The following is a 27,572-nucleotide window of genomic DNA, read 5'->3' on the forward strand; positions in this document are numbered from 1 at the left end:
GCAGAGATGGACCCGCTTGGAGCCCTCTGGTCATCCCGCTGAGCAGCCCGGAGAGCCGGGGAGGCACGACGTGCCTGATGGATATCTTTAAATTATATCTGGGCGACGGCAGTTACGGGTTTGCCTCAGTGAATGTTAACAGCCTCGCCGCTGCCTCCTCATTTCTTTTCACTCTCAACAGGTACTTTGTGTTGACGGTGTCGGCAGAGCGGCTCCGGCTCCGGTCATGTGCACCGGATCAGTCAGGTTGTCCTCTGATGTGGCCCAGGCTGGAGCTTTTACAGAAATATGCAGCCTCTAGAGCATGAAAGCAACAGATTTCGATAATCCGCAGAGTTATTCTGCCCCGCCACCATTTTGAGGTCAGAATGACTCCTTTACTTTTCTTTTTTTTTGAACAGGTTTGTCATGAGACTTTAAACAGACAGTCGATTGGATTCTAAAAGCTTTCTAATCCCGCATCATCACTGAAAGTCTCTCGCTGTTGATTTCTGCCCCAAATAACAACAAATTAAGCAGGTTTGTTGATATTTAGCTACTTAAATTGAACTAAATGTTTACACGTGTTTATTCTTCAAGTCAGTATCAAGCAAACTCTTCAGGTTTTTTTCATCATAGAAAGTTTAATCTTGTCAAAAGGCTGATCTGTGTTGTTCTTAATTCCATTGTTTTATCCTTGTTCATTTTTGGGGGAAACAAATACAATACGTCAATACAATATGTGGTAATGTTGAGGATTGTGATAACTATATTTTGCGATAAATACAACTACTTAACGAGATGATGTTAATGTCTTTGTGCTTTGAGATGTTTTCTTCCAACTTGCCCCTAATTCACGACTTAGTTTTCATTTATTTCGTCCCATTAAATGTGTCTGCAATTCCCAATATCAGCATTTCGGAAGTGGATTTTTTTTTTTTTTCATCTTTATTTTTGGAGATTCTTCCTTGAATTTTGTTTTTGTCCGGCTGTCTACACTGTGGCCTACAGTATGAAATAATTGTCAATGAATTTAAGTTTGCAATTAGTTCAAAGCACATTTTAGTGAATTAATTGTGATAAAGCACATTTTTCTCTCAAATTTTATTGTTTGAAATTTTCTAAATTGGAATTTATGGAGAGCCCTGTTTATGACAACATACATATTGACATTGCAAATGCAATACATTTGTGATATATTGTGCAGTCCAAGTTCCCACAGTGCACATAGCCCCTGCTTTCAAATATGTGCTGTTTATATGTCTTGCATGGTGGTTAATACAGTCAATTTGGATATTAACCACACGACCAGACCAAACTACCTTCGTAAACCATTAGTACCTTTAGGAGTCCTTACGCCTCTTTATAAAGGATGCTCCAGGTGGAAATAGGCTCCTATTTTTCCACCTTGCCATTTTGTATAAAAGGTATGAAATAGAACAGGTTGTTTTTCCAACGTTTAGCCGGCAGCAGAAGTAGTAATGCAGCCGAATTAGAAGCTTTTCAAAAAAGAGGAAAGCAGCTGTAAGTACCAGATCAGCTCAGGGTCTTAAGATGAGTGATGATGGTACGATATTATGAACCTTGTATGTAGAAAGGCAGAGGTTATGTATTAAAGGTGACTAAACAGAGCGTCAACTTATACCAGGGGCAGCCAGACAGTTGAAGTTACCACCCAGACATCACAGCAAACCTTCACAGGTCCAGTGGAGTAGCAAGTACAGCAGAAAGTAGGTATACTCTTTGGCCTGGAGTCATTAATGCTGATTGTTGTAATCAGTAATGTGGTAACGTCAATGTTGTTTAGATATTAATTTCCTACAATAGTAACATTTTCATTATTCACCATCTGAGTGTGAATATTGTCATTAAGGGTGAATCTTACAACGGTGAGCTCTGCTGGCAGTCCAGTCCAGAGCTGGTCCAGCGAATAAACAATGTCCAACCTTAAGTAGGAAGAAGACTTGGATGTTTCAATGTGTGATGCCAGTCGTAGCGTCAGGAACCATCAGATAATTTTATATGTAGGCCAGCTTTGTGAGACTGTAACACTTATATGTTAACCATCACAACTCTACAGTTCGCTGCCGGTGATTCCTGTCCATGACGATAAATTAAGTATAATGTGTGCTTTTCCTTAGAGTTCCTAATTTTTTTTGCAGTCTAATTTTTCTAATAGAAAAAATGTTGGATTCTCGATGCCAAATTGCAAAACGCACACAGAATTTATTCACCCCCGGTTTCACAAAATGAGATTTCAGTTAGCATGACTTCCCTGTGAATGCAGTATGTTGTTCATTCTCACTTCTGTTCCCCTCCGTCCTCCCCCACCACCACCCACACCACCACCACCACCCCGTCCCCCCCCCCAGTCTCTCGTGATGATTGCCTTGCCCGCTATCTCCAGGCAGCAGTTCTGTTTGTGCAGCGTCTCCATGTGTCAAAAAAAGAGAGCAGCCTGTTAATTTTATGATCTGTCACACGTCTGCTCCTCTGCGACGGGCGGTGGGCGACTGGGTCCGGACTTCCTTATCGCTCCATTCATTCCTGTCCACCCCTGCCAGACTGGAGTCACATCACATATCGGGTGAAGCGGCGCTGAATTGCTTTCCACGCGCTATCCAGAATGGGTCAGGAGATTATTTTGATACTTTGAATGCTGTTCAAACCACGGTTGGCGGAGATGGACTGCGTCAGCCATGACACCTGCGGCCATTAATACACAAATTTTCAAACTGGGTGACTTTTAAAAAAAAAAAAATTCTGATTAGATTTCTGCATAATTCAAGTATGTGTTTGTATGCAGATGATGTCAATCTTTCCATTGCAGCTTAATTCGATTTAACAATGGACCGGGAAACAATTCATGGAGTGTAATAATGCTGTGACAGCTATGCAGCTATGAAATCCTGTTGAGCGTCTTCATAGAGCGCAGTCACTTTAGTTTCTGCTTTCAAAAGGTGTGTGTGTGTGTGTGTGGGTGGGGGGGTGTTCTCAAAACAAGCTTTCATCAAAAGGAGAAATGAGAAAATGATCTACGTGACACTTCCTAAGCCTCCCGGGAAATGTTTTCATAAAGCCAGAGGAACTGTGTGTGTGTTTGCCTTTCACGTGCACGCTGGTTGAGTATGTGTTGCTGTGTTGTCTCGGCAGGGACTCCTAACAGAAAATTAAGATGAAAAACAATGAATTGCAATCTCACATGTGGAGCAATAGCAGCTCTCTGTATATTCAAAGTGGAAGCCAAACACTGAGGAATGGGGGGGGGGGGGGGGGGGTGTTCTACAGTTAATGAAGACCTCTCTATAACTTTCAGCATGTTTATTGGAAACTTATTACAATGTTTGTCTTGTGCTTCCTCAAATCATTATGTAGACAAGTGTGCTGTAGCCTTTATAGATAACTTCATTTACATAAGCCAATCTCCTCGCATCGGCACCGGATTGGAAATTCAAGATCTTTCCAAATCCAGAAAACACGTTGCACTCAAGTAACCCAAGCTTTGTAAGGATGAATTAGTAATCTTCTAATCAAATCGACAATCTTAAACAAAGACACTGTATCCGTCTCTCTCTGCGCTCGACAAACACGAAGCAGGTGGGCCACTTTACGAATTTAATCCGAAGGCTGTCCGCCAAAATTGCATGCAGCCGCAAAACTAAGAGGGGGGCTTTGTCTTGGAGGGAAACACAGACGTAGTCAAAGCACACAAAACAGGCAGTTTGTAAGCCAAAAAGGCAGGAACACAATCTCCACTTAAACCAAATACAGAGGTGGAAGTGCAGCGCCGCTGATTGCTGAAAGTGGCTGGACGATCGCCAGGAAGCAGATCCTCCAGGAGTGGTGCTGACTGCACTGTGTCGTCCTGGGTTGTGGTTTGTTGGGCAGATTGACGCCCCGTCGGGAGTCAGATCAGACCTTTGAGGTGACTTCTCAGGAGCCAGGGTAATGTGGCACTGTGGGTTTTCCTTTATTATAATTTTTTTTCACTCAAAGATTTCATGGACTCCTTATGGGAGACATGTTGAAAAAGCAAACGTGAACTTTGGACCTTGGAGATATCGGAGTCGATATGAGACCTCCCTCACTCTTTTCAGAACAGTTCCCACATACTGGAACGATAGAAAGGGGTCCGGGCCGCCTCACGAGTCAGCTATGTGTTTAGTTTGGATCGTTACATCGCGGCTGCCCAAAAAGCCGTTTGATGGTTGGAAACTAAAATAACAAGATTATATAGAGTTCAATAGAGGTGAAATTGGAAAAAAAATATTCCCAGGATTCTAAATAGATAACATGGTAGTAGGTTTTTAAGTGAAAACTGGAAAACAGCTCAGAAGGTGGAACTCTTTGAAAACGTTCTTGTGCTCACGTGTGAGTAGACGGACAAAAACAAAGGTGGCCTTCAGATTGAAATTATTCCCACTGTTCTCTCCTGGGAACTGGTAGTTTTATAGTTGAGTCACCCGTAACGGCAACCCAACTTTCTGAAATTACCCCCCCCCCCCCCCCAAAAAAAAAACTGTTTCACTTGAAACGGTGTGTGAACGTCTGAATCGGTTCCCTTTGCCCCATTCTTCTTTCCCTTGTAGATTTTAGTCATTAATGGTTCTCTTAGTTGTCTTTACTGCACTTCGTGTGGAGATTTATCCTTTCTTTTACTATTTCTTTTACGAACACCGCCAGGTTATATATGTAACATCATTTAACAGAATATTCTTGAATCCAATTGCCCCCCCCCAGTGATGCTACAACTGCATCTCTTTTTATTTTCAGCTTCAATTTTCTTCCAAGTGCCTCGATTAAGAGTACGTCTTGAGTTCAGCTCCAAAATGTAACCTCCGTACTGCAGCATTGACCCATTCCCTGCCAAGCTCCGTCTGAATGCTCCGGACGAGATGTCAAACCGGGAAGCTTCCATTTTGAAATGACCGGTCCATCATTCACCAGAGAGAACGAGTGAGTGGCTTCTCACCCTTGGTGGCCTGATATCCCATTGTTACATAAGGATGGTCGCCATCAGAAAAAGATGTCAGCTGCGTATTCCCCGCACATCGCCAGACAAAGGCCGAGGCATGTTTATATCAGCGGTGGGAGAAGTTGTTTGTCTGGGGCAGGGCTTCAGAGCGCGGAGCTGAAGGGTGGCACACTTCAGAGGCCAGATGGAAAAATATGCCAAGCAAATAGAGCAGAAATTCTATTGTTGTGGGTCATGATTTTTTCTTTGCTGCAGGAATCATGCTGGGAATATCAAAAGAAACCCCCACACACACACACATAGGTGTGAATATATTCATATCCTCCAGAAGCTCTCCTCCTCCTTTCCCTTCTAGACAAAGCCATCAAGCCAGCATATTTCTTCTTCCAGAACCTCGCTCATGATTTACTATTTCCTTTATTTGGCTGTCTAGACAAAGCTGCAAACGCATTTCCTCCACCAACTATCATGTCCTCTGCCGTTCACTTTATTTTCAGGTTGAGCCAAAGCCATCAACGCATTCAGAACACAGTCCGTGAACACAGAGGAATACCGTCGCGAGGTAATCCTCAGCTTTTAGCGTAGCCACCGGCAAGTTAGTCACCGAACTAACAGGTGATACTTTCAGTCGCGCTCCAATAACGGTGTCAAAGCCAAGCAGCATCCAGAACCGAGATGTTAATGATTGCCAACGTTCAAAATCCAATTTCCATTTTCAAAGTTGGACATGGTCCAAAACCGAGTATCGAAGCGTATGAGCGAAATCGTACATCAATCCACACAGGAAATGGAACGTTTCATAATCTTTTAGGCAATATCAACACTCCAACACACGGTTATCCTCTAAAACCTTCCATGTCCAATCAGTTCTGTCTCTTTCTCGACCTTCTGGATGAAGTCATCAAACAAATTAGATTTGTGTGGTCGAACATCTGAATTCCAGCACATACAGAGCTTATCTAATCCTTTTCTGACACTTTCTTGATGAAGCAAACTAACATTTTGATTCTCTAAAACCTTTTTTTTTACTATCTTCTGTCCCCTTCGCTTATTCAAATACATCCCTTCAAACATATTTACTGTATATCCTATAGAAACGCTCTTCATTTTATGCCTCCTGGTTCTACTGATGCAAACCAGCAAACCAAAACATTATCCCCCAAAATCTTTTCCGATGTTTTCAGTTTGCTCTCGAGATGAAACCATCAAACATATTCACCTCCTCCAGCATATATAGAATATATAATATAGCTCTCAATGTGTAATAAGCAGGTGCAGTCCCGTTGGGGTTGGCATCAAAGAGTCTTATTATCCCATCGGGCACATGATGCACTTTTCCAGGATCGGAGCAAACAATTAGTCTGATCACGATGCTGGCTCACGATATTTCCGCGCCAGCTTAATTAGGACTCGGGCCACAGAGGCCAACCATCAGTGGTTTGAGCACAGAAACTCCCACATCAGGTGACCATCTGCGAAGAGTCGCTAAATTAATCAGCACAGTGGAATGAGTCCATGTAATTTGCAGGAATATTCTAATACAGTCGGTGGCTTTTCATTCTCCGTGCGTAAGTCTGTTTTATTTGCCTCGCTCCATTTTTTCAAAAAAACGAAATGCTGCAACAAAACGGTGTCTCGTTGGATCGAATGCTTGATGCGGGTTGAAAAAGGAGCGAGCGTCGCTCTGAAAACCCCTCTGAAGGCCTGCTGACTAGGCCTCCCAATGTCAGACGGAACAAATGTGAAGAACTGCATATAAAAAAAACATTTCGACATGCGTAAACACCAGCAAGGTTGCAGCAAATAAGGAGAGAGCAATTACAGTTACAATTCTATGCAACAAAAAGAACAGAACTCGTGGTTTTAAAGAAATAACGTCGCAAAGCTGAAAGAAAGTTTGAGCGTCTCTGCAAGTGAGGAAGCACTATTGCGTGCACACGTCCTGCAACAGACGGCCCCAACTTCCATGACCTCTTTTTTTTGTGATTTGAGGAAAAAAAGGAAAAGGACCAGAGGCAAGGTGGGGAGAGGTTGTCGTTACACTCGGAGGGGCGTTTTCTTTTGATTTGGAGGGAAATGGGTTCTGCATTGATGGAGCCATTCTGCCACTCGTCTCCTGCTTCAAAAGAGCTGAAAAAAACAAAAGGCTGGAGAACGATGGCCTGGAGCGCTCGCTGCACATGTGCGATGGCGGTACATTAGTGCATGGAGCGGCACCCGTGACGTTGGCGCACTTGTTTTGCTATTCAGAGGATATTTTTGTGCCTTTTTTATTAATTTTTTTTTTTTTCCAAAACTGAAGTGAATTGATAGTTGTGCCATTAAAGATAAACACAACCTTGAATACAAGTGGAGCTACATACTGTACCAATGAAATATTTACGGTTTGTTTCACCTTGAAAATGTTCTATTCACACAATACCATCTTGTTTAATATGACTCACATTTAATGAAGCATCGGGAGGAATATTGAGGTGTATTCAGGTTGTGATGAAACCAAAGATCATTTAGTTAAATCTTGAAAGAAATTGATAAAACATACATAAATAACAGATTAAATAAATATACATGTAACATCTGAGGTGGTTGCAGACATTTCAAAATAATTACCACAGCCGAGCTTGTCAACAAACGAGATGTTATGTCGATGAATCTATACAGCTGGAAACAATAACATCCTGCAATGAGAAATACAGGAGGAAGTCAAGCATTTCAAAGTTTGTGTCCAGAATTTTAGTGACAAAAAGGGAGGAAAAGGTCACTGAAAGAGTAAAATATGTTTGATTTATTATGTGTGAAATGATCGGCCATATAGGTTGTACTTTTTATTAATTTAGGTGAAAATTTTAAAAAGCCCATGATGTAGATATACTAGAAGAGATTTTTTATGGGAGAAACGTTTTTAGTTTCGATGTTCTGAATGTAGAAATAACTTCAGTGGTATTCTACTTCTTTGAGATGAATCTGTATAATGCAGGAGTGTGAAACTCATTTTAGTTCAGGGACCACATACAGTCCAGTTTCATCTTGTATAATTAGTGCAATAATAAACTTTCAATTTCAACTTTAAAGTTTGTCTTTGCTGTAGCTCTGAGGACTTGTGATGAAAATGTCTATATTTTCACACCACCAGACAATTACTCCCAAAAATTATTACAAACTCAACCTGAGGCCAATTTTAATGGTGCAAAATACAGTGAAATGCCCCCCAAAAAAAACTTCTCCTATAGCTGTTGCATTATTTCTGTTTTTACAAACTCACCCTGACAACTTGACTTTGAGCAGCGAGGTAGCCAGCATTCATGGCTGCGTCACCAAAATCTCAGATCTTCAGAAATGAATTTTAAATATCGATATTTTCTTTGAAATTTCACCATTTTCTTGGTGGTTTGGCCGGATCGGAGCCTCTTGCAGAACACTTTTTGTCTCCCGGGCCTTATGTTTGACACCCCTGGTATAATGCTCATCCATACAGGTGCTTTGGCAGAGTTTGGTAGAGTTTAGCTTTGTTCTCACACTGCAGGAATCCAAAGAATGATTGTTTTGGTCAATTGGTGACTCTTAATAGGCGAAGGGTATAACTGAATTGTGTTGGGTTTTAACCCTTTGATAGATTGGCTTCCTGTCTGTAGGGGTACCTTCCGTTCCAGAGGTGTTGTTGGAGAATAAATGAAGTTTACTTAAAGGAAAAAAATGGTTCTCCAACAATTCTCAAATCTGTCACCAATACATAATGATAACTTAAGTTGCTGTATCAAACTGATAAACTTTGATTTAACACTGAGTTCTCTAATTAAAGCCATTTTCTTTTTGGAGAGAAAAGGAAACGGATGAGCTCTCATGATAATTAACTCCAAATTAGCGCAAAAAAGCTCCAGTCACAGGTGCCGAGCCCTCGAACGGAGAAAAACAAAAGCTAGCAGCGCTGGCGGTATTGATTAGCCGCTAGAAGTTCAGCTACTCACATCTGCATCCACTCCTTTGCTGCGCAACGTGGTCAGCTAATCATCATCACAAACCATTCAAAAAAACTCTGAGAGAGGAGTTTGATTGCTGCAGAGAGAGAGAGAGAGAGAGAGAGAGAGAGAGAGCGCAGGCTTGCAAATGTGCCAATAGCATCAAGTTTGCAGAGCTTAAAGAATGTCGTCGGGGTTTTCGTTGTCTGAGACTTGCTATTTCGGTTTGTTTTTCTCTTCCATGGCTACGCTTCTTTACACGTGTAGATTTTCTTTCATTTACAAACTTGTGGCTCATTTAATTGAAGTGGTCCTTTTATGGTTAGCATCTCTCTGCTGTGGTGTTTTTTTGCCCCCCCCCCCCCCCTCCCATATCTGTCGGTTGTACTTTGACTTTGTAGATTTATACAGTTACTTTATGAGCCATCCTTTTCTGGCGGCAGCCCAAGAGTTTCCTTCGATCCTGACAAATCACTCCCGGTGCTGCTGCTGTAAGCACAGACACCCAAATGTCATTACAACCCGACTCGACTGCCTTTTTCTACAATTCCATAGGTAATTTATCCAAATGCTGAAGCTTGACCTTTTTAAATTCATATGATCCGCGGCTCTCTCTGTATAGAGAAGCTCTCGGTGAACAAATGAATCGGCTGAAGGAGGAGGAGGAGGAGGAGGAGACCACCTGGGACACGGGATCTTCTCTGTGGGTCTTGGAAAGGACAACAGAGGTGTAATGAGGATGGTGATAGACATCAGACTGGAGTCGTGTTACATCACCAGAGAGAGAGAGAGAAAGAGAGAGAGAGAGAGAAAAAGGCCTGAGACAAAAGAAGAGGACATAAAATAACTCGGGGGGGGGGGGGGGGGGGGGGGGGGGGGGGGGGCACACACACATCCCCATGCCTGACTCTGCAAGTCTGATTTATTCCTCTCTCTCTCTCTCTCTCTCTCTCTCTCTCTCTCTCTCTCTCTCGCTCGCTCGCTGGCTCTCCTGCTCCTCTTGCTTGTCGCATCTCTTGAAGGATGCAAAGCAGTCCGACTGCACATGGCGTGCTGTTCTTAACAACTGGGTGTGCTGGGATGACAGCAGCAGACGGTGTAGCGGCGAGGCGATGCGACGAGGGCTGGTGAAACATGAGCTCCTGCCACCTCCCCAGTGTACAAACAAGACATGGCTGCAAGGGAGGCTGCTGTGCAACAACTCTCTCCCCTCTTACCTCTTTCTTGTGTTTCCCAGCGTCTGGCCGATACTTATCTCCGACTGTCAAGATAGCTTTTTTATTATTTTTTCCCCATGTAGATGTGACCAAGTCGGTTGACTGGAATGCATAAAGACCTTCGGGCTGGAAGGTACATGTGTGGGCCTCTGTGGGGTCTTGTGCCTCAAAATACACACAATACAATGTTAATAATGAACCTAACTGCCATGCAATATGTGGAAAAGTCGACTATCAATGGACAGTGCCTTTAGCTTTGTCAGCTTAGCCTGATTATTTTAATCCGCTTGAAGTTCTTGGCGCTATTTACCAGCCATCGAACGGCACAGGAAGACGTGGTGGAAAAGTATTTGGTCGGGTCATGCAAACCCCTTAAATACACAACTGCATTCAGGGCTCGCTTAATGGAAAACACAATATGTGTGGTTGTGAAGATCAGTGCTGCATTAGCGATGTGGCTACATGACGCGGGAGGTTAAATTCGGTAGTTTCTGTGTCATTACCAAAATACTTTCATGCCCAAGTATGAAGCCAGAACTGCTTTTGAATTGAGACCCGGTGGCGGCATTTCACATGCAAAGTAGTTCAGCTGAGCGACTGTTGTTTTTATTGGTTCCATGAGTACAACGACCCAACTGCACCAGTAAGACTCTGATGGCTTTATTTGTTAAAATACAATACATTGAGTCCTGCACTCCACAAACCGAGCCTTTATGGAAGAGTGGCAGGAAGGCGGCCATGATGGAAATGAAAACTACCACTGCATATCAGCCTGAACTCCTCATCCCCACTGAGCAACATGGCGGCGGCAGCATCATGCTGGAGGGAGGCTTTTCTTCAGGAGGGACGGGGAGGCTGGAGGAAGGGTGGAGACAAATGCAAGGACAATCTTGGAGGATCAAAAACCTTTTGAAGTTCACCTTCCAGCAGGACAACAATCCAGCAGAGCTACGATGGAAAGATTCACGTGTTGGAATGGACGAGTGGAAGTCTAAACATTCATAATCCTTTTATTTCAATTTCATTGTTTAACCAAAGCTTATCAGTGCTATAACACATTTCCTAAAGTGTTGCCTCATACAGTATATCCATAATAACAGTGTATTTTATTATTGTTATGATTATTAAAATGATTTCCCTCGATATTACTAGTTACCAATACCAAACGAACATGGAACTCCTTTTTTATATTTCCTAAATCTTTGCCCCAGAAATATTGTATACCAATACATATATTACTTCCAGAAATCCCCATGTTGTTGATGAAGCCACCACGAGGCGCAGAACCGACTCATATCTAGAACTTATCGGGTTGTTCAATGAAGCCCGAGCGAGTTTAAAGCAGGGTGGATATTCTGAGGTTCCTACTCCTTTTCCGTCTCTTTACAAACTCTCGAATGTTCAAGGATCTCCAAACTTTCATCTCCGTGTTTTAACAGCACTATTTTAGGTCATGTTTGTACTGATGAATATGGAAATGTTCCGTGTTTACTGTGATAATGCTTCTGCGGTTTTCGCAGACGGCGTCGGGGGAAATCCACAGAGAACTGGGAGTAACCCCATTAGCACGCTGCTGGAAAACCACGCAGAGGCCCAGGGGAGGTCATTATGAAGGAGCTGTTTGCTATCTTCATATCTGTAATTAACATATGCAACGCTGATTACTCGGTTCGGCATTTAACCCAGATCTAGATTTGAGGCGCGAACATCCGGAAAAAAAAAACAAAAGAGGCAGAAACGAACCAAAAACTTGTGTGAGCGCTTCGTTCAACAGGTTGAACGTTGGGCGAAGAAGCAAAGATCCCAGGTTTGTGTTTAGCTGTTGGGAGACGGTGGGGTCCGGGCAGGAAGATGTGACGGTAACGACACGGGGATCGTACGAGTTCCCGACGGCATCCGGCGTCCCCGTGCGAAGCTCGGTGTGACGACCGGCCGCAGGATTCAGCTCACGCGCCGTATTTACATGGGGAAGGCGACGCGAGCGAAGAACAATTCAATCACGCTCCACCCCTGTTTTCATTTCCCCGTCATGCAGGAAGGCGGAATGAAAGGAGGTGGGGATCGGGGGGGGGGGGGGTAAAAAAAAGGGGCGAAGAGAAAATGGGTGAAAGAGAACAAATAACCATGTGAAAGAAATTACAGAGCCGAGGAAGAAGAGCGTTTGATATACACTTGGACTGCGACGGTGGGAGTGAAAAGCCAAATGTGTCTGTGTGTGTGTTTGTGTGTGTGTGTGTGTGTGTTTGTGATAAAACAGAGTCTTTCATCTGGAGGGAAATGCAGGAGGAAGGGCCGATCTCCCAATGCAAACATGCCGTTTCACTCCACAAACAACAATTTCTCCCGGCTGCCTTCAGCCACAGCGTTTGTCTCTGTCCTTTGATAACATCGTTTTGTTGCGGAGACAGTCACTTTGATTTGCATTCTTTTGAAAAACTCGTGAATTCATCCCGGGGAACAGGTGGAGGATGGAGGAGGTGGAGGAGGAGGAGGCGGAGGAGGGACGACCGGTCGTGTCTTGCGTCGACTCGATTCCCAGCCAGTGTTTAATTCAGCCATTGGGAGGCGACGGGCAAACGTTCAAACAAATGCCAGCTTTGCTTATCAGGCCCCTGCCTCATCCTTCGATATGTCAATCTCTTGCCAGGCGGCTCACAGGCCGGTGAATACACCGAAGTTTGATTTCGTGGGCTGCCAGCCGAACTTCTAAGTAGACAGGCGGCTGGGTGCTCTGCCCCAGTTTGTTCACTTGTATCATTAGGCAGACAGTACAAGTCTCACAGGACACTTCTCATTGAATATTTAATGCAGTGATTAGCACAGTCAGGTTTGCAGAGTCAGCTTTATGTGCTGGGGACTCGGATACAGTTCGGTAAAGAGAGGAGAAAAAAAAAAAAAACTGTTCTTGATTAGGTGCTGATGTATTGTTCCGGTAAATAGAAAATTCCAGAGTGAAGTTTGGTGCGTGCCCTGCCGGCAAATCTGTCACTGTTTTTTGCGATTTATTTCAGGAAGTTTGACCAACATTTAACAAAAGTTCTTCACAAATTTTCCAAATCTTTTTATGTGCTTTTTGTGGACGTGCTGCAATCACCCCCAAAATCCCATTTGCATTGAATGGCCAATCTTTCACTTTTTTATTTTTTTATTTTTTTGCAATTTCTGTGGAAATGGTTCGCCGAATCATTAACATGATTCCCAAATTTTTGTGTACATGAACCCAACAGCATCACTATCTTTCATGGTAACCTCGCCCATATGGCAGCAGGTCTCAGTGTTGTTAAAAAATGCTCTGGGCAACGACAAATTTCACCATTTGCTTCCTCCTGTGATTATTGTACTTTTGCTTTGCTCCCCCCCCCCACCGTCTTGTATTTGCCGTTCAGTGGTCATCCGCCCCGGCCCCCGTAATGCTCCATCACGAGGCGTTACTCCAGTGTTCTCCGTCAGTTTTCCTTTCTACAGTTCACCTGCTCGCTCGGTCTGATAGAGTTTGCTTTGCCCGTTAGCCTGCCAGCTCTGGTCGGGTCTGTTTGCTCTGCATCCGGTTAGGATTTGTGTATTATCTCGGTACTTTGTGTTCTTTTTGGAGTCCTCTCTTTGGGCGGCACAATCATCCACCTTGTTTTCTTGTATTTTCACCCGCCCAAAAAAAAAGTAATTGGAAAAAAAAAAAGCACAAGGATCTTGATGTTATTCATTATTTACCAAGAATACAAAATATCAAAGAGAAAGTGCACTTCATGTGATTTGGGTTGTTGGACTCGGTTCATTGACTCACATGTGGAATCATCACGGGGGGAAAAAAAGAAAAAGAAAAACAAGAGCTCTCTCCAAGGCGACGTTTCCCTGGGGGGAATTCACAGTGTTGCACTCCGTTGTGCACAAAAAAAGATGACGGGAAAACCTGAAAAGAGAGAGGAATTGAAAACCCTGGCTTATTTTCTCACCTCTGTAAAGCTGACCAATCACCACGGGGAATGGGTGAGAGCTTCAGACTGTCTGTTTTGGGTTACCGAAATGTTCCAACACAGGAGGCCCGAAATTTCCGTAACCTTTTGAACCACCTTTCTTCTCCTCCTAGAAACATTTCTATTTGACAGGAGGTGTGTGTGTGTGTGTGTGTGTGTGTGTGGGGGGGGGGGGGGTAGTTTCGAAAGCTATTCAACCCATTTGAAGGAGAATGGTTGTAATTTCATCCAGAGGTGGTCGAGTCCGTCAAACCCAAGCCACATTGTGGAAAACAGACCAAATCACTTGGTAGACTCAGCTCTGAGCCACCCAAGATTTTAATTGATTCTGTGGTTGTTCACGCCCGTCACTGGCCAGTAATCATGTTTACTGATAAACTGTTGGCGTATTTGAGTCTGCGTGTCGTATAACAGAGAGTCCAGCTGACTGGTATTAACGTGATTTGAGGACGGATGTCATGTTGGTTTGTTTACCTCATTCAGTATGATCTATGTACTTTTATTGGTTGTTGCTTCAGTGCTTTTATAAACCTGTTGCAAATGTCCTATTTTTATAAGTTAATGGTTTGTTTTGTATTTAGCCATTTTGTGAATTCATTGATAAGGTATGTTTAGCTCCCATGCATAAAGGGAACAGGTCAGTTGACATGTCTATGAATAGGAATCAACCATTTCATGCAGTTTCACTGTTGTAAACTGCATTAAGAGCAATGTCACAAATGACCACAAAACCTAATGGTTCCAGGGAATGGCTGGAAATCAAAGCATTGATTGTTGGTGGCTCAATGTAGAAAAACATTTTTTTATCCAAAAGACCATAGGGTCTTTTGTATTTTTCTAAACACGGACCATGTTGACTTGTGTGTGATGACAATCTGGTTTAGTTTTGTTGCTCAGGGGTTGATGGTCGGGGGATCACTGTGGGTAGTTTGGAGTGGGTTGTCTTTCCATCGCGCGACATCCCAGAATGACCTTTGGTAAGAGAGTCTAAGGCCGCATTTATAGGAGAAGGATTTTAAGGGAAGAATGTACTTGTGTTTTTTGGGTGTTTGTTTATATGACAACAGTGTTTAGAAGCACTGGAACCACAATATTTTGAAAACGGCTCGCAGAGGTGGAACTTTTCTAAAACGCTCCAACTCCGTCTCCGTGGAAACGGCAGAAAACCTTTTGAGATGCTGTTACTACGCACAATAGTATCTTTTATTATGAGTTAAGCTCCTTTTACAAAACATTTTCAAGTGCAAACGTGCCTCCAGAGAGTCATGACTCCCAGTCCATATTCATATATCAAAATGGGGTCTAAAACTTGATGTTGATGTATCCCTTTCAGAACTGTTATGTACTGTTACCTTAAGAAGTGAGTGTTTTTTATTTAAAAAAACAATTTTTTACCGACTCCTGTACAACATGAAGCATTTTAATGTTACTGTGTCACTTTACAATTCATGTTGCAGAATTAAACATCGCGGCGTAAGCTTTTCTTGCTCTAATAAACAAGGTGCCTCAGGCTACACACTCTTTAAGTTTTCACCACATCTACACAGATTAATAAAACATAATTAAATATATGCGCCGTCATGCCTCGGTTTCTGTCTGTCGTGCCGCGTGCGAATGACTTTGCCTGATATGCACACAGCGTTTTGGCTCACCATTGTTGTTTGGTAATGTAAAACAGCGAACGCTTGCCAGGCATTCCTGCTGTTCGCTGTGTGACGAGCCAAGGCCCCCGACAAACATACGGTACCAGCTGGTCAGCACCCATTTCCACAGAAGTAATTTGCAAATGGTAAATGCTTTCATCTTACTGATTCACACACACACACACACACACACACACACACACACACACACAGAAAACAGAAGTATGAAAGAGCCTGAGGGTGTTTCAGCGTATCCGTACCGAGGAGGAAAGTTTTGAAGTTATGCAGGTTTGAGATGTTAATGTTTTCCAGGTTGAGTCTGGGTGTAGCGGGGGCTTGCCTGCAGTGCATTGCACGCTCCGGATGATTCTGTACCTGATCCAAAGGATTCTGGTGCTCATGTGGGACCCCGGGGATCAGGGGGAGGCAGGGAAGCATGAAAGCTCAAGATGAATGAGTTCCGTAGGAGTCGGAGACATCCTCGTTCTGAAATCTTTGGCCAAAGTGATTTGAGTTTTTCCACATATCTTTTCATTTCCACGCTTTAAAAACGAGTTTGTCAGGGGTAAAGGACTAACTTTCCTGTGCTGTAGAGGTGAAAAAGTTACTTTTATCCCACGAGTTTCTCCACAGGTGCACGGAAGAAGTTGCCCATTAACAAAAGAGACAATTGCTGACTGTTTGTTGTGGGATTCAAACTGAGCTTTGAGGGGGGCAACAGAGTCTTTCAGTGGAATGCTGATCCAGTAAAAACTCAGCCCTGTAGAAACACAAACTTGGTGAAGAACTGGAAGCTTGCCTCGTCAGGAATTCACATTGATACTTTCAAGAAGAGGGCAGCTTCTCCTCCTCTTTGCCTTTTCTCCCTCCTTCACTTTTCTCTTTCTGTCGTGCATTGTTCTGCACCGCGGCTTCATCAGCACTTTCCCTTCATTTGATGGTGAGGGATTATGCAAGAGAGGCAGCATCAAATGATAGGTAGAACCCCCCCCACTCACTTCAGCACCACCCCCTCTCTCTTGTCTTTAAGTCTCTCGACTGCTGAGCATGTAAATCTGTGAAGCCTGTAAAAACACAACTCAACATTCAAGCCAGTCACTGACAGGGAGCACTGTCAGCACGCACGCACACACACACACACACACACACACACACACACACACACACACACACACACGAGAGCTGGTTTTGTTTAAGTCAAGGTCGAACACGCAAAAACATACCCCGGTCGTTATAACGTGTGAACGTGGGCGAGCTGATAATAGAGCGACTCCGAAGCCGCAGGAGCCTCCAGGGCACGGATGTCGGAGACTTTGAGGCTTTTGTGTGGCGACGCTTCGAAGGATGCGTTCAGAGCCGGACGTCAGGTCGGCGGCGACAGCGTCCTGCTCTTCTGGCTCTTCTTTGTTATTCTCGGTTCGCCAGTGAGAAAAAGCAAAGGAATTCGACTTGATTTTCACAGGCTCTCTATCGACTGCGTTTATGCTTCATTGACGCTCCCAGCGAACTGCAGCACGATTAGAAAATGCCAGAGCACGTATGAAGGGGAACGAGTTGTATAACCGTTTTGTGCAAAGACAGAATGAATAAAAAGTACAACAAAAAAAAAAAAAACCTTGCCTTCACTGTTTGATTATGAATTCATTTTCACAAAGAATAGTCTACTTACATAATATTTTCCACAGAAATGTATCATTATTAATAAGTCTTTATTTATAGGGCTTTTATGAGATCTTAGAACATTCTCAAGTATTCATGACTTTGTAGTTATATCTTTATATATCCGTCGACGATGCTAGTTATGGTACGTCCCTTGACGTACCATGTTATTTTGTCTGCGTTTCACCACATTTATTAGTTAGTTTTGATAAACAACAGATGTAAATTCGGTTTTAGTTCCTGTCCTCACGAGCCAAAACAAATCTTTTTTCTCCCCGTCATTCTTAAAAAGCTTCCCGATCCACACGGGAAACATCTGCGTTCATCCGGCACCATGCAAACTACTCAAAACGATTTAGTCCATATGCCACCCTGATAGGTGGCGCTGTAACGCTGCCACAGAAATACACCAAAAGCACAGGAGAAGACACAGAGCAACGTCTCACCTTATTAAACCAAATAGCATCAGTAGCTTCTGCAGCTCGATCTGGAGCACGTAGTCCGCCATTGTTGTTGGTATGTGACGTCACTCCGAGGGTCGAGAGGCGCGGCGATCACGTCATCGTGTTCCACAAATGTGGATCTCTGCCCGTCCACGCGTCAAAGCCGAGGTGGGTTTCTAAAATGTCTCCACCCTGGAACCTACTTTCAATAAAAGCCGTTCTCAGGCTCCGAAAACGCCGCGCCGTGTGCACGATCGGCCGAAAACGACGCGGTTACATGAAACGGTGTTGTGGTGTGGAGAGGACCTTAACTGAAGAATAGTCAGCGATTCGTGTTTTTAGGTGCTGAAGCCGATGCCAGCTGGGATTATGGGTGAAATCAGGACCCAGACTGGCCACCAGTCCGTCACAGGGCAAAACACAGAGAGACACACAGTCACACACGCTTTACACTCACACCTCCGGGTGGTTTTAGAGACACCAATCAGCATCAAATACTTGTTTTTGGACAAAGTTCACATACATGCTGAAACAGGCTGAACCGTATGAATACTCGGTTGTAAATAAAGCAGGAGCTCTACAGATGATTGCCAGTGGCAGCTGTTCTCTCACCGGATTACCGGCGAATGAATCAGAGAGAAACCTTTAGCACACCGTTCGTTATTGACCTACGTCAAAACTTGTGCGGACCGAGTGAAGTTGTTTTTTTTTGTTTTTTTCTTTTTTTATTGACGCCGCTGGATCTCGCGTGCAGTGCCCCGGAAACTCATCTGACGCTGTCGAGCCAAGGCACATTGATTATCGGGTGTCAGCAAGTGAACTGTCTCTGAACCTTTGTGTGTCATCCGAGGCATTCAGACGTTCTTTTTGAGTCATCGCGCCGTTTCTTTTTTCTCCAGGAACTCACACTGTCCTTTTTACTTGATGAAATCTCTCGGTCTTTTTGGCCTTTGAAGGATTTCGGTTCAATATCTTCTCGGTGCAGTGGAACTTTCTGATCCTGGGATTAAAGCCGGGTGCATCTCTTGCGTCGCTGAGCTCACGGATCCAAAATTAAACCCCACATATTTTTTTTTAATACATATTAATATTTCATGGCGGCTTTAATAATGCATTCCAATAACACTCAGTTACTCTACCATTGATCTTTTCCTGGTATAGCATTAAGAATCGCCAGCCCAGACTTCCCATTACACAATCAAGGTTGGCTTTTCCTGGCATCAGCATGTACTAATTAGTGATTGATAGCATTGAACCTATTAGAGAAACAATAGAGGACCTCTTGTTTCATTGATAGACCTGTTGATTCTCCCTTTGGCCTGCCAATAAACCATTAGAGCCATTGTTTACTTTTGCTGGTGCAAACAGATCCTCTCTTGCATCATATGCATGAGGTGATATATTTTGCTCTCATTTAATAATGCTATTAAACTTTACTGTGCAATGAAAAGACTGTACTCACGGCCATTAGCCGCAGCAGAGGAAAGCAATGTCGGCTGTAATTTTCACCACATTATCGCCTGCGCTTCAGTTTACTGTTAATGTAATGACCCAAAGTGGCGGTCGGCTTAATATCGCAAGTTTATACGAGTTCAGAAATCACTTGGCGATAAAATACTAAGTGTGGATTTATATTTACTGAATGTAAATGCGTTCAACGCGCAGGCATGTACATACATGGGTGCGCATTTTTCTCTCTGAATAAGTCAGCTATTTACCACATTTGGCCCACTGCCTTGAAATATGGATAACTCTGTCCTGCCACGGCATGCTTAGAGGAAAATACAGTACGACCCGGCAGTGCTTAGTGATTTTTTTTTTCTCCCTCTGTGTACTCCAGTACAGAGCCCAGTGATAAAACATCACATCCTTTCGCCATGCGCGACTGTCACCCTGCATTACACCTCGGTGGCTGCACAGGGAGCCGAATGGGGCTCGAGCCATGCCTTGCAGCCCGTCGACCAATCTGCCCAGCAACATCTTATCCCGGGCACGACGGATAAGCACGGGGAGCTGCTAGTGAGTGGGTGTGGGTGGTCTTCAAGGCATAGACGTCAGGGAGAGTGTGTCAAGCGGTCTGTGTGTGTGAAAGAGAGGCAGGGATGCAGCTTTAGCTCTGAAACGGACAAAACACTGGGACCTCGGAGAGACCAGAGGGGTGATGAAGAAACTGCACAAAAGTGCAGAGTAGTTGCTACAGAATTTTTCTGTTAAATTTATTTATTTTTCTCTCGGTGACTCGGTAGAGCAGTTTTTTTTCCAATCCCAAGGTTGACGATCTGATCCTCCTCGTGTCCTCAGCCAAGGCGCGAAACCCCTGGTTTCTCCCGATGTTGTTGTTAACATCTGCCACTGTTGGTGTGAGTGAATGGATGAATGTCACAGATCCTGTACAGAGAGCGCTGGCTCTGCTCCAGTCGTAAAACACAAATTTAATTTAGGATTTTTAAATGAAACACAACATTTTCTACCGATGGTGTATTTTGTCTCGCCTTTTACTGCGACTGTTTACTATGGCTGGAACAATTGTGATCTAATATCTTTTTTAGAGATTTTGCCCAAAGATGCTTATAGCTGTGGTCCAAAAGGCAAAAGAAACTGATCTTTTCCCCAAAAATATTGTCTTTTTGAACTGTGACTAGACGCACAGTAGGAAATGAGGGTTTGTAATGCAGCACATAGCAAAACGTAGCCGTCACATGAAAACATATTAAGATCAATCCATGTCAGCGTCATTCTCACACAATGAATCACTGTTTTTTGTTTTCTTACGTTCATATCAACTACCTCTTATGATGGTTCACGTCAGCCAAAGTTGCGCCCAAATCGAATGTGTTTTCAATTTGTCCCTCTGTCCCGTTCTCATGAATGAGTTATTTCCAGGACAACCTGCAATACATTCTTCCAATTTCACGGTCGTGTGTTCATTCTGACTCAAAGATGAACTCATTCGATTTTTAGTGACTAGCAAGTTGAGATCACCATGCGACATCCCACCCCCCCCCCAAGGAAAAAAAAAAAGCCTTGAGGCAGGCTCTTAAAACACGGTCACTTCGATACGGGGATGACTTAATTATGTTTTGGTAGGCAAAGGTCAAGGTTAAGGTGACCTTGCAGAGGACTATTTTCTCCAAACAGCTGCAGACTATATGCAGTTTGTATTTGTATATACCTATATATGTAGGTTCATTAGTCACAATATCACCAAAGTGGCTTGAGGAATTTTCTTGTAATTTAACACACATGTTCATCCTTCGAGATAATTTGATGTGTCTAGGTCAGTGTGACCTTAGCCTTGAAGCACTTTTCAAAAATGCATTAATGTTTTTCCGGTTCCTTTCTTTTCTGGTAATTCCTGAATCGGATAATGTGACTTCTTCAAGAAATTGGTTTGTGTTGATCCATAAATCACAACTTTTTTGGCCCTGGACTTAAGTTTGAACACGCCAAGTTAAACTGTAAAGCGTTTCCTGAGTATAAATAGAAATGTTACATTCCATTGGTAAAAATCACCTCAAAGACAACAGTACAAGCAAATATTGTATTAATGGACATGCGCTACACACTGTGCAGCCATCTTGAAAACATAAACGAGAGTGTTGTAAATAAAATATTTCTAAAGATTAATTTCAAACACAGGCAGTTTCCAAACAAACCGAGCAAAGGTATCCAAGAGGGGTAATTCAAAAGACAGGTGGCACGAGCAAGAACGGTCAAAGCCCTGGATGACCAGACAGGAAGGTATTAAGACAGCTGAGGGTTATTAACATGAGGGAAGTCAGTTTATAGACACTGGGGAGGTTGAGACGCAGGTGAAACACATTAGGGAGGAGTCAGGTAATCACACAGTGAGGTAAGGAAGACAGGAACAGGGAGACAAGTGTCCTGTAACAGGGACATGTGGGTTTCAAAATCAAACAGGAAGTGCTTAAAGTTAACCAGGGCTGAAACGAGTCCTGAAAAATGGTCAGAGCTGCCCCAAGGTTACTATTGCACCAGTTTTCTTACTTTTTTCTCCGCAACTCCAAAACGTGCTGAGAATTGTGAACCTGGAGGCAAATGTAGGGCAGCACAACTCTGCGAGTTGACAGCTGGGTATCAAGAGCGTACACCATGACCATCAACAAGTTTAATAATTGTTACACAGCACAGGTAGGAATGTAGATTCTTCAGCTTTGGCCTCTTGTGTTGCTCATTTGCATGTCAAAGTTTTACAAAAAATCAACTTCTCTGTATCCAGAGAATCATTCTGAACGTTGCAGTTGCAATGGAATTAATTGCTCTCAGCCGAAAACAACGTTTCTATGGATGCAGTTGTTTCATGTTGTTCTACAAAGTGGAAATAAATTCCTAGAGCAGCTCCATCTTGCACATCAGCCTCAAAACACCTGGGCAAAGAAATGAGAATCTGGCCACAGGCTTGAACCTCGACCAAGGGAGTCACGGGGAGGAGAGGGTGGGGTGTAGTCGGGCTGGAGAAAGGAGGGGGCCGGCAGTTTGTTCAGCCACGATAAGGAAAGCCAATACTGTACGAAGGAGACAGAGTATAAGGGAGATAAAGACCTGTGATGACTTATTCCATAAAGGACAGATGGGGAGGGGGGTAGAATCTGTGAAGGCGCACAGATTGATTCGGGCGAGAGGTTGAAAGTGAGCAGTGGCTGAAAGCGAGAGGAGACGGGCTGCAAGGGGGGGGGGGGCTGGTGATGGACGCTCATGGTGGATGTCCACATTATTGTTCTGGCAGAGCAATCTTCTCCAATCTTGGCAGTGCGTAATGGAGGCACAAGAGATACCAGGTGTTGTTCCCTTCTCTATTCGGAAAGGCAGGACCACATGCCAGACTGAATTGGATGAACCCTTTATTGTTTGGCCTGCACTCAGCTAGGTTACGGCTGCGGGGCCCCACTGTGTGCGAAAACCCCCAAGGACTCACCGGAGAGAGAGAAAAAACACACACACACACACACACACATACAAAAAAAATAAATAAAATGTTTGGGGAGGGGGGTGGGGGGGGGGGGGGGTGTCGTTGTAGGAAATAAATAGCAGGTCAGACATGGAGACAAAACAAGGTTGGAAAATAGGAGAAAATGAAAACCTTGGTGTCGTTAAACGGGCATTTGAGTTTTACACAACAATCATACCTTTGTGTAAGAAAACCATTAAACTTCAACCAGCAGACGCAAGGATCAGTCACCTTCCGCCTGTTGGAGACGAGCACTGACGTAGAAGTCTTGTAAAAATGGAGAATGCTATCAAAACCGTGAAGATACTTTGCACAGCGATCACAGGCTGAACGGAATAAACCGTCTATTACAAATGAGTCATCGCGGTCCAAATCTGTGAATCTAGGCACATTTTATTGTGGAGAGGAGCCTTGTGTCAAAATACTGGTTGCCTTCGTTGAAAAGGATAAAAAGCGAAGGTCACTGCTGTTTATTTTATTCCAAATCTGAAAATAAAAGGACTGAATGAAGAAGAGTCTAGACACAGTCCGATCCCTTTTTACCATCTTCCATTGACGGATGTTCAACTTTAATTCATTCCCATTCTCTCACTCTCCTTGGATCGATGGAGAGACGGCTCGCTGCTGCTTCTCCCCGCTGTTGTAATTTGAAGTACAGCCAATGAGACGACGCTGCAGTTTAAAAGGCTTATTTGTTTTTCCTACAACTGGCCAGGAAGAATCACAATTTTTAACTGGTATTTTTATGGTAATGATGGGAAAAAAAGAATCCAAATGACCCCGGAGACTTCAACAATCCATCAACAAGGTAGTTTTAGAATCGACCCGACCGGACTCTTTATCTGTCCTTTAAAATGGACAAAAATCACTATTTCTGACGGATGCAGCACAATAGCCTTGCGTCTCTTTTTAAGGTGGAAACTTTATCTGGATAGTGTACCGACTGTAGTCCATGCTTGTGAGTAGAACTTCGTCCATCATGGTAAGTGGATTTATGACTTCATGACTGTTTGTGGCTCTATTCATGCCTGTACTGACTTTGAAAAACAAGAAAAGCTCATCCAACTCGGGTTCAATCACCCAGATTTGCTTCCATTTAAGCAAATCTTCGTGATTCATGTTTCTTGCTCAGGCTTGACCTGTTAAATGGATTCAAGCGTCAAGCCGTTCGATTGTTGTATTTTCCAACTGGTCTATTCAGCAGAAATGTTTATTTCAGTGTTGATATTTTATTTCTGTTGGAAAAATAACGCGTCAGCAGCAACTTCCTTTGAAGACGTCCGTTGTTTTACACTCAATTTAAGTGAAAACGAAAAACCTTTTCGGCGTCCGTTTACACAACAACACTGCTTGGAGCCACTGCAGACACTGCAACTTTTTGAAAACGCTCCGAATCAGTCGTGAAACTTTTCTGAAACGATGCGTTTTCACTTTTATTTTAAATTTTTTTAGGTGCCCCTCCATCCTCATCAACTTTCTCGTCCTAATCAAACATGTCGACGCCTCTAATTTGGCGATCCGTCGATGATAACACAGTGATTACTCTCTTCTCATCAGTTTGATTACAAGCACGTCCGTCCAGCCCACCACACACACGCACACACACACACACACACACACACACACACACACACACACACACACACTATAATAAAAACACTGAGAGAAATAAAGAAAAGTGAGCAATGTGGGGTTTTCATGGCACACGGGGACCGGAGATCATCAGATTAATAACCTCCTCTTTTATTAGGAAAACAGTATTATTGTGTTTGGTCATCTGAGCATGACAAAACAAGCCAATACACTGCCTGCCGCAGAGCTGATTATCGTCCATTATGTTTGTTTAGAGGACTTTGGTCAGACCCAAAAGGATTAAGACTGATTTAGAGAGTGAAAAGAGGGATTTGGTGGGGGGGGGTAAAGTGTGTGTGTGTGTGTGTGTGTGTGTGTGTGCGTGTGTGTGTGTGTGTGTGTGTGTGTGTGTGTGTGTGTGTGTGTGTGTGTGTGTGTGTACAGAAACTGTTGCTGTGAAAGTGTGAAGCAAACACTTTGACTCTTTAGAATAGGACCCAGAACAGGGATTCGCGTTGCGTCGTTGCCTGGTGACTCCGTTGCTAGCCACAGTGGCGATACAATGGGATAATAAAATCTCTTGCTGTTCCAACTCTCCAGGCTACAGCACAAACAGAGGGGAGGAAGAAATACACTTCACTTCATTGTAGCTTTGTTGGATTACGACTCACTTAATAAGGCCTTCGCTTTGTGACGGGAATAATGGCTGCACACATTACATGTGAAGAAACGGGGAATCATTTCCACTGGCACCACTTCCATCGCCATGAAAAGCATGTCGGCATTTTGCACTGATTGCTTCAGAAACCCAAACAGAGACCAAGATGAGCACTTGTTTAAAAAAAAAAGAAAAGTTAAATAAATAGATTTGTCGTCGCCGTGGAGCTGCGGTGCCAGAGGCGACAGTGGAGACGGTTCACACCGTATGATGAACCTCTGAATGCCACCTCCACTGTATCCTCGCTTGTCATTAGTGAAGATTCCTCTTCCCACAGGCGGGACGCCTCCATGAAGGTGTGAGTAGAATCTATTACAGCCACTGTCATGTTCCCTCTCTTGGGGCAATCGCAGACTACTAGTCTCCTTCCTCCTCGCCTCAACACTGCCCCGCCATCTTTTTTTTATTTTATTTTTTTATTTCATCTCACAATTCCGTTTGTGAAGAATCTGGTTCAGCTTTTATCACGTCACTACCTAAAAATATTGAACAACGCTGAAAACGCCGCCTCGGCTTTGACGTGTGGATGGACAAGACGCATATTTGCTGAAAACAATTATGTCGTCGCTCCACCTCTCAACCCGACAAGCCCCCGCGACCCTCTCCACTTTTTAAGAACAACAAGGAGGAAAAAAAAGATCATTTTGACTCGTGTGCCTTAATACCCTGACGGCGAGATTTTCTGCCATCTGAAACAAAAGATCGGATCGTGGGAGAATTGATGGTAAAATCCTCGGTCGTGGCTCAAATCGCTCGGACTTGGCGCATTTATTTTTCCTTCGCTTATGACATTTTATTCTTGCGTAATCGGGTGACTGGCGTTGAAGCGATTGCGTATTTGCCTCGAGTCGGCACAGCTTCAGCTCGCACAGTCTGCTGAAAGGATTATTCCGATTCACCTTGTAAAGTCGTGGACAGTGTGAAGGCTTTGACGAGCCAGACGGCGGGAAATCGCGTTTGTAGAAGCCTTTAAACCCACAAAAGAGTTTTGAAGAAAGAGTTGAAACACTTTTGTGGGATTGAAAGGGTACCATTTACTTCCCAACGGTGCTCAGAGCCTCTGAAAACGGCTCTCAAGGTGGAACTTTTCGAAAACGCTCAAACTAGAGTAGATAAGTGAAAAAGCAACTTCTGAGCATACACAACACGGCCGTGGTAAATACTTCTTCTGCACATGTGCAAGTTAGATAACAATAAGAACCATGGCCTCCAGAGGAGCATCAGTCCAGAGCAGAATAACTATTTTAGAATTATTTACTGTGAGTTTTCGAAAAGTTCCACCTTAGCAGTCGTTTTGAGAGGCTCAGAGGATCTTTAAACTGTAAATGGACCATTCAAATACAGCAAAAGCGTATTGCGTTTGTAAAGAGAGATGAAACTCTCTTTACAAACCTCTTTTGAGGATTTAAAGGCTGCGTTTGAGAAAACTTCGTCCGTTTCCATGGAGACGGACCATTTTCAAGTTCTACATTGGGAGCCATTTTCGAAAAGTTGCGTTTTCAGTTGTTTCGAGCGACACTGATGTGTAATATGATACCCAAAATGAAAGTGTGTAAACAGGGCTTGAATTGTCCTCAATAGAGTTGAACAGAATTCCCATTTTAAGGACACGGCTGAGCTCGATATTTCCTGCTCACGTACGATTTGTGTTGAACTCCCTCAGGAAGATGAGCGGAGGTAGCCATCATCTGAAATACTTCTTCACTTCCCTTTCTTGCAGGGAACACTTCTGCCCCTCCTACTCTGCCCCTCCCCTCGCTCTTCTTTCATCGGGCTCGAGGTGAAAACGTGGAAATGGCATCAAATCACCTTTGTTCGACGCGGGATTCAATCCCTCGCGGTTCGGCCACTGAGAAGCTCAATTCACTACAGCGACCTGCCATCTTAACAATTACTGTGAGCGAGGGGAAGACAAGAGCAACAAGAGGAAACACATGATTACTGGATCCACTGATGGCGGGGTGGGTTTGGGGGGGGGGGGGGGGCTGTGTCTTCCCTTTTATTCTGTGTGTGAATGCTCAAGTACTCTTGCTGTGCTTCTAATTATCCGACGTGTTCATTTGCTCCATCGAGAGATGAGATGTTCAGTCGGCGCGGCACACCGCAACGCTCCTGTTTCGTTATCTTGTTAGTCTGCGGACGATTCTCACAAAACCTAAACACACCGTGTTTCCTCTGCTCACCCAAATAAAGAAGTCAAGGCTTTCACCCCAAAAAAAACAATGTTTTCTCTCCTTAACTCCTCTAACGTCACCTCGGTGGCTTCTCTTTTTTTTTCATTAAATCCCGAGCAGCATTGTTTCCTTCCCACACATCACTTCATAACCTTGAGCAACGAGGGAGAAATAAGAGACTCCTACCACTTAAATTCAAAAGAGGGATGTTTCAATAGCATTGGCAGGGAAGGACAGGAAGAAAAAAAAAACCGATGCGGCCCTCATGTATCCATGGTTACCTTGGCTTTATTGCT

This window comes from Lipophrys pholis, assembly GCF_963383615.2.
Source record: "Lipophrys pholis genome assembly, chromosome: 20".
In the NCBI taxonomy this organism is placed as follows: domain Eukaryota; kingdom Metazoa; phylum Chordata; class Actinopteri; order Blenniiformes; family Blenniidae; genus Lipophrys; species Lipophrys pholis.